Here is an 8,472-nt window from a genome sequence, read left to right as displayed (position 1 = left end):
AGATACAGCAACCATTCGAGGAAGACCTAAAGAAAATAGTAGGATATTTAGTGAAACAAATATAGAAAAGGAAAAAGAAGTATTTAAACCTGATGTGGAGGAAAAGACAAAACAGTATAAGAAGATAAACTTTGGAGGTACCGTTGCCAAAGCTATGCCCACCCCAGAACCTGAAACTGAAGAGAAATTGCATTATAAATTATTCAATGCACCGCACAAAATACACGTTTAATTATAACAGCCACGGGACTTCAGTTGTTCCTGATCGCATTATGCAAGATCAAAATGAGGCTGACCTGATTTCTGATTATTCAAGATGGAAGAAGAGTATCTCTTATTCCCTTAAATCTCTTTATTTATCTTGCGAGTTAACAATCAACCCCGTACTTCCCGTAGTCCTTAATGTCATGTGATCGCTAATTAGTGCCACACACTACCAGGATATTTTCGAAATATGTACGTTTTCTCAATCTTAAAAACTATAGTTCCATTTAGGCTAAAGTGTTTTAGCCATATTCAGAACACGAGAAAACCTACCATTCAACTGTTCTGCTCGAAAAATGCCGCGGAGAAGATTGGTTAATCTCGGAAAATTAGTCTAGGTAAGTTAGTGGTTTTGATCATGTTAACTAAAAATATAAATATTTTGTAAAAAATGAGTAATTTCAGGTGTTTACCACTTTACCTGCATTAATGTTGACTCGCTGCTATCTCTGGTGCAAATTTGCAATACGTTCTATCCTACTAAGCGTCCAGTGGTAACTGATTGTTCACTACATCACGTTGAGAAAACCTTTACGAGGTCCTTCAAGGGAAAGACTATGCCACTCTTTCAGGCAAGGGCGCTGACTCCAGACTCCCTTTTTACGTATCCTTACCCACGGCACCGTAACGGCATGAATTTAGAACATTAACATGACGGTCAAATTATAGTACAACATTTCTAATAGTAAAAACAGCAATTCTTACAGCAAACAGTGTGCTTGAAACGAATTTGACCTTTAACCCCACTGCAAATAAGCTGTTCTTCTGTTATGGACCCGCTTCCCAATGTACACATGTGGGAACCTAGGGCTTTGGTATGCGAAAACAGGACAAACCGTGATTATTTAACACTTTTGAGATTTGTGAAAGGCTGCAGAATTTAGCAAATCCACTTAACTTAACCTAGTAGTTCCCAGGTCACAGACCTATGTGGGGGCAACCTCCCCAGACCCCTCTTCCTAGGTTACAAACCTTCCCAGGTCACAGACCTAGCTGGGGGAAGACCTCCATCCCATGTCACAAACTAAAAGTAAATCACAAACAAAACCTTACATTTTGAAAGCTATGCACAGCGCACAAACAAGAGCAGATAACGTCTGGTTTGTGGAATTAATATTCCAGGGGAAGAGGATCCCCAGATCGGGTGTAATTTTTGTGGATTTATTATGCATCCCAGAGAATAATGTATAGAGAAGAAAAGGTTAGGTTTAACCATTATTTATTGATTTGCCAGTAAATTTTCCCCACCCAAAACCTCCTATTCCCACTGTATGGCCCCCATTACCGTAGGATATAGCGGGGTATATCTTGTTAACTATTTATTTACTGTGACAGAAGTAAAGGTAATTTTCAAAGAAAATAGAAGCTTTTCTATATATAAACCCATTACTTTATCAGTAAAACTTTTCCTGTGTTTTTCTATAATAATACCAAAATCACATTTGTTTATATGATAGTGAGTATTTTTTAACAAATAAGGCTAAGTATATGATACTTTAATTTCTTGTCAAGTACTTGAACTTTATATATTTCCTACTCCCTATCTTGTCTTTTTTTCATTTTTGCGGTTTTGGAGCCCATATAAACATTATTAGAAACCCGCTATTTGGATGGGGAAATCCCATAAACGGGAGATTTACAGCAATTATAATGGCCAGAAAGGCATAATTAATGCCAAATAAGGAGATGGAAAACTACATGGTTTGTGTAAGTGGTGTCAAAACTGCCATAATTTCAAGATTTATTTGAAAACAAATTACATTTTATAGGGGAAATAAACACAAGAACAGCACCTAACCTAACTTAGGAGCCCCATCCTTATCTATCAGGGGTTTTGCACCCCCTCCCCCCGCAACCCAAAATCCTTATCTGATCCCCCTTTCACTGCTGCAGCCTTAACCTGACCCTAAGACTAAGTTTTATAATAATGTATTTCAGACCAAGATAAACAGCATTATTAAACAATTGCACGGCTTATCTCTGTTCTGGCAAGTAGTACATCCTCATTGGTCACCATTAAAGTATCATAAGTAGACATATTTAATCCTTACCTTAAGATTGGGAGGTTGAAGGGCCTGCCTAGATGGTGGGAGCATTGGTACTGCCCCTTTCACTTATGGTTGATTGTATAATTTAAAAAAAAAAATCTAATGCCTCTCATTTAATTTGCACAGTCCTTAATTTGTGTCTTTTCTCTCAGTGGAGACTTTTCCCTTCCGCAGACTAGGTGCTTCTCTCTAGGGAGTTTTTTTGTTTTGTTTTATTTTTCCTCAGTTAGCATAGAAGAATCAGTACCGTTCTTTCCTGTAGAATCTGCTGTCACTGCGCGGTCACTTTCCTGTACTCCTGCGCCTGTGGCAGCTCCTGATCAGCACGCTAACCTTGAGGAACTAGCTCCGACTACGTTTTCTCAGGTAGCACTCGATGCAGAACTTCAACTTGAGCAAGGCTTGTTAATGGAAAGCAAAGAATGCTGCCCTGAGGTCCGCCTCCTGGGGTTGGACTACTTACCCTTCCGAGGGAGAATTATCCTCACCAGGTGTCGGGTTGCCCTCCTTTCCGAGGGAGAACTTCTTCATCTTCTACATCTCATGGCACCGATTGCTGTTGGTGTTTCTTCGCCAAAGACTACACCCCCCTCCCCCCGTCGATTCTTCCGTCAGGGGCAGAGAGCAAAGTCCGAGGCAGTTCTCTCCTGCGAATGATCACCTCTTGTTCGCAAAAGAGGCCACTCTTAGAGACTTATCTTCGAAGGCCTGTTGCTGCTGCTAATCAGCTTGCTGATCCTCCTGCCCTTTTGGGGGTTAGTCACCATGGTCGTTGATTCCACCTTATTCCTTCGCCGCTTCACCTTTGAGGTGCTCCTTCGCCGCTTCACCTTTGAGGTGCTCCTTCGCCGCTTCACCTTTGAGGTGCTCCTTTGCCTTTGGCGAAAAGACGCCTCTTCAGCTCTTCAGCCTCATCAATGCAGCTCTCATCTTCGGAGGAGCCTTCTCGTCCAGGTTCTACCGGTTCCTGACCTTTGCCTGTTTCTTCGGACGCGCCTGTTCGTTAACGAACACAGGTTTGTGACGCACTGTCAAGGTCTCGTTCACGAACCCCTCCTGGGAATATTCACCCTTCCAAAGGGCACCTTCCATCTCCAGATCAACTTACCCAGGTTCGTGGCGCACCGTCGAGGTCTTGTTTGCGAGCCTCCCCGGGGATGTTCTTCTTTCCCAACGGCACATTCCGTTTCTAGATCATCGTTCAGCTGTTCGCTGACAAGCTGCTCCAACCTATTGCAGCTAGTCTTTCTCCGATCATTGACCTTGTCTCACTAATCGCTGATCACCAGCTCGCCGATAGCAATCGTCAGCTTCTTGATTGTCAGCCGATCCCCAAACGTCAGCTCGCTGATCTCCTGCCGATCCCCAAACGTCAGCTCGCTGATCTCCTGCCGATCCCCAAACGTCATCTCGCTGATCTCCTGCCGATCCCCAAACGTCATCTCGCTGATTACTAGCTCTCCGATCGTAAGGGGTGATTGCGGGCTACCCAGCCACCTATATTTACTTACGGTTCAATGAACCACGTCACTTTTTGCTTTTAGTCAGTAGAGAGCGGACGTCTGCTCTCTCTCCTTTAAGGCTTAGCCATTTATCACTATTGCTTTACGCTCATTCTTTTCTTTACAGATGTGACGTGTTTTTACGCGATGCTCCATTCCAGAGTAATGTTGCGGTGTCAGATGTTGGTTTGTTCTGCGAGTTATGGGAAGGATTCCTCGGTTTTTTCTTCCCCCTCGGAAGGGAGGAATTTTTATATCTCTTTATTTTTTCCTCAGCGCTTCATGACAACATTGGGTTGCAAAGTCAGTGGCTGTAGCTACGGCTGACGTTTTAGCTGTCGACTAGGTTTACCTCCCGTTCACCCTTCCTTTGTCCTCTGCTGACAACAAGTCTTCTCGCCTTCTGCTGATCTCGTCGTCTCCCAACATTCTGCAATTTTTTCTCTTCCTACAGGTAATGTTTCAGCCTGCGTATGCAGCTCCGCCTGTTGAAGATTGTGAGATCAAGGACGATCGTCATCCCACGGCTTGCTCGACAATCGCTTGATCGACAGACTCTCCTTCTGTTTAATGATCGCAGCAAATTGGATCTTGGATGGGATAAGGGAAGCAGATTCTTTGAATCTGTTTTTCTCCCCCCCTCTAGCAGGAGAGACAACCTCGAGGTTACTGCCATTCTCTCCCTCTTAAAGAATGAAATTCAGTGCTGTCTAATCGACAGCCATAGCAGTTTACTTGCTATGATTCGGGTCAGCCCTAGATGGGTGGCTGACAGGAATAACAGAGGATATTGAAAATCTGTGTTCTCCCAGTCTCCGTTGGCTCTTATGCCCTCGGACCTTAGTGGAAACACATTCAACCTCCATCTGCTTCTGTTCTGGGGAAACATCTTTTATCTACACTTCACGAAACACGAGCTTATTCATGAAGTTGAACGATGACTTTCTGCCGTAACCGGAGCTCCTCCTTAGGCCTTAGTGGTTTAGAATGAATCTAATCCTTTCTCATTAGAGAACCCCTCCCATGAGCTCGATATATTCGGCTCATGTGTTTTTCGCTAAGGAAAGAGAGTCCAGACTTAGGTACAATGATACTATCTTGTATCTTCCATCTTCCTCTAGTCTCTTTTCTTCCTCATGATTGGAACATTCGATCTCATAGAAAGACATGGGACGCCGGAATATAGCCATGCTTCGTCGGTTAGAAGTCTCAACTTTTAGTCTCTCCTCGTGAGACAAGCTTAACCTTGAAACCTTGTTATGGGGGGTAAGGTATTGCGATCAACCAGTTAGCCTCTTATATAGGATCGGCGCTCGTCTGGAAGACCTCGGCCTACCGACTGATTTTAAAGTCTCGAGCTCCTGAGAGACATCTTCCATTTACCTCGATTTATAATTTGAGTAATCGAAGGAATGACACGAGGGTCATATCCTATACGGATATCCGTAGACTGTGTCATTACCCTGTAGAAACTTCCGCTGGTTCGACAAGACTGCATTAGTCCCCGCCGAGTGCGACCTCTGAAGGACTAGCCGAGTCACAGGTCCTTTGGCACTAGGGATCGTCCTTCTCTTGGTCCTGTACAAGACCTGAGCAAGTAACGGTCCTAGTTAAAAGACTGCCTGACGAGAATCTCTCCCAAGGAGTAAATCTCCTTGTTCTGGATTTGACACTTACTATAGAGGCATCAAAGGAAAGGGGGGTGAGGTGACATACAGAACCATATGTCCTTAGGACTATGATCAGAGCATGAATGATATAGTTTCTTAATCCCCTAGTAGGCACCTTTCTTCGGTGATTCGTCTGTTTCCCGTTTGCGGGGAAACACTTCCTGCTCCTACATGGTCTCCCCTTCGTGGTATCCTGTCCCCGGGGTTTGGATTTTATAGACTCCACCCCTTCTGCAGGAGTATTCCTCCTACAGCCTCTGTTTTAGGGGCCTTCCTTCGGGAAGAGGAATGAATATCAGTGATAAACAGTGATCTTTTTGCAGGAGAAGGACTGCTGTCTCTAGTTCAATTCCTTTTTGTGAGCAATTTTCTTCAAGAAAGGAGTAGATGGCTTCTCCCCACTTACATACAGACTTGTTTCATTAAAGGACTCGACTAGAGCTTTGGTCTATCCTCGTCGGCACAACAAGTCTTGCCGAAAAGACAGGTCACATACAGTGGCATGTCTACGACTCTGGAGAACCCATAACGGACATCCTTTACTAGATACTCCGTCGCTCGAGTCGAGTGAAGTCTGTTTTTTCCTCTTTTCAAGAGTGCTATTCTGGTCATGCACTAAATAAAAAAATTTGCGACGAAGGAAATCACACTCTCAGCCCTAGGCAATGGAAGGCCTTTGCTCGTCCATCAAGCATCTCCATAGAGTTTGAACTGATTATCCGTAGTGAGGTACTACAGCCTTCTACGGGATGGGTGGCTCCAAACTGCAGATCTTCCCCTGGTTCGGAAGACAGGTCTTTCCCAGTATGACACTCGACTAAAATAGATACGTACCCTTTGGGTCTTCTTCAACGTCTCTTGCTCACTGCGAGAAACCAAGTAACATCCTATTTTGTTCCAAGCAGGTTGAACCTTAGGTTCAAGCCCTCCAACTGGGAACCTGCCGCTTCGTAATGAAGGCTCTTAACACGGTTAATTACTTGAGGACATACCTCGAGGAGGGTGATTACATAGCCCCAAGGGTATAGCACACTGGGTCAGATACTCATTGTGTTTCTTTTTCACGCCAATGATTATATTGAGGCCATACCTCAGGAAAACAATGTAGGAGTTCTCTTCTTCGGTTCAGCATGCCTTGCTAACCCTAGGAAGGTCAAAGGAGGTTGTAAGGATCTCGTCCGTGACGGGGACACAGGTCCTATACCAGTCACAGAATCCCTCTCCTCCTTGTAGAGATGACCCAGAGCTCTTGATGTTTTAGGGCAGAATCCGTTTATAACGTTTTCAAGCAGCTCCTTTGTGACACAAACCGTGCTGTTGGTAAGGTGGAAATGAGTCTGATCTTCACCTGGCCCTACCTACAAGACGTGACCCACAGGAGACCCAATACATTTTCTCTATTGCTGCTGTGGTCCATAATGCTTTAGGGCAGCTCCTTTGTGACACAAACCATGCCTGCCATTGGTAGGGTGGATAAGTGTCTAATCTTAACCTCATCCTACCTACAAGACGTGACAGAAGACCCGATACGGTTTCTCTATCACTCCTGTGGTGGTGACACAATAAGTGATTTAATAATACCTCGGGCTCCTTGTTGGACAAGTAGCAGAAGGATGAAGGCATTGGCTACCCGCGGTAAGAGTGGGATGAATGAAAGTATGCCTGGCTCTTTTACTTTTGTCATCATCCCCTCCTTCAAGGAATAGCACCAAGTCCCTTTGCAAAGCTGGCTTCAACTTCTGCAGGTAATTAATGTTTCCCTTATGTAACCAAGTATGTTTTTCATATACAGTATTTGTACACGTCCCCAACGCTTCCTGCGAGGTAGGCCTTGGGAAACGTCTTTTTGTGTGTAGGGCTCCTATTTTAACTAGGAGCATCTTCTTACCTAGACTTTCTTATGACATCTCTCACAACCCACTTTAGTTGCTCAGGTCGGTATCATACTCACTTGTATTTATATGCAAGGTTTCCCTCAATTACAGTCTAATACTGTACTAGGGAAACTCTGGTCAATGACTCAGCCAGTAGTCAGACTTGCCACCCTCCTAAGAGTGAGTCCAATACAAATTGCGGAAGGTTTGTTAGTATGGGAACAAATGACAAATTTGGAGATAATTTGTACTTTTCCATAACTAATACTGTACAAACCTTTAGCTGTATATATAAAAGTGGCCCGCCATCCCCTGTTCCCCTCCAAGTCCTGCATGCAAGCAAAGTGACGTGGTTCATTGAACCGTGAGTAATCTAATGGCTACCTTCTAGCCCCACCTTAGTAATATTCAATATAAATACAGTGTTTGTATTAGTTGGGGGGAAAAATACAAATTATCTCCGAATGTCATATTTTTTACTTTCCTGTCATAATTTTTTTAGTCATATTTGGTAGTGAATAGTTTTCTTTTTTATTATTTCATAAAAAATTCTCATATAGGATCTGCACCATATATTTGATACTAAAGGATAATTTCTTTAATTATTGTTCAAGGTCTGAAGAGACAATGAAAGATGGAAATGGAAGGTTGTTGAAAGGAGGAGAGGCAAGGAAAAGGTGGGCTGAATATTATGTAATGTTGCTGGATGTTGAGGATAATACGGAGGCAGATATAATTGCTGTTGCAAGTGTTGAGGTGCAAGTGATGGGATATGAAAATGAGAGAAAGATTACAAGAGGTGGAGTTAGGAGAGCAGGAAAAACACCTTGTATGGATGGCAGGGGGGGGGGGGGGGGTTTGAGATGTTAAAGGAGGGGGGGTGGGGTGTGACTATACTTGAGTGGTTGGCAAGATTGTTTAATAAATATTTTAAAAATGGTACCAGTGGACTTGGTGTATGTGTATTGTCCTACTATGCAAAGGTAAGGGAGATGTGCATGAGTTTTGTAATTCAAATGGTTATTATTGTACTTTGTTGAGTGTGGATGAAAAAGTGTATGTTAAAAGTGATAAGTAATACGAGTAAGCCTGAAACAGACTATGGAACCTAATA

The sequence above is a fragment of the Palaemon carinicauda genome, chromosome 27 (genome assembly GCF_036898095.1).
Source record: "Palaemon carinicauda isolate YSFRI2023 chromosome 27, ASM3689809v2, whole genome shotgun sequence".
Taxonomy (NCBI): domain Eukaryota; kingdom Metazoa; phylum Arthropoda; class Malacostraca; order Decapoda; family Palaemonidae; genus Palaemon; species Palaemon carinicauda.
Note: the sequence above shows the minus strand (reverse complement) of the source record.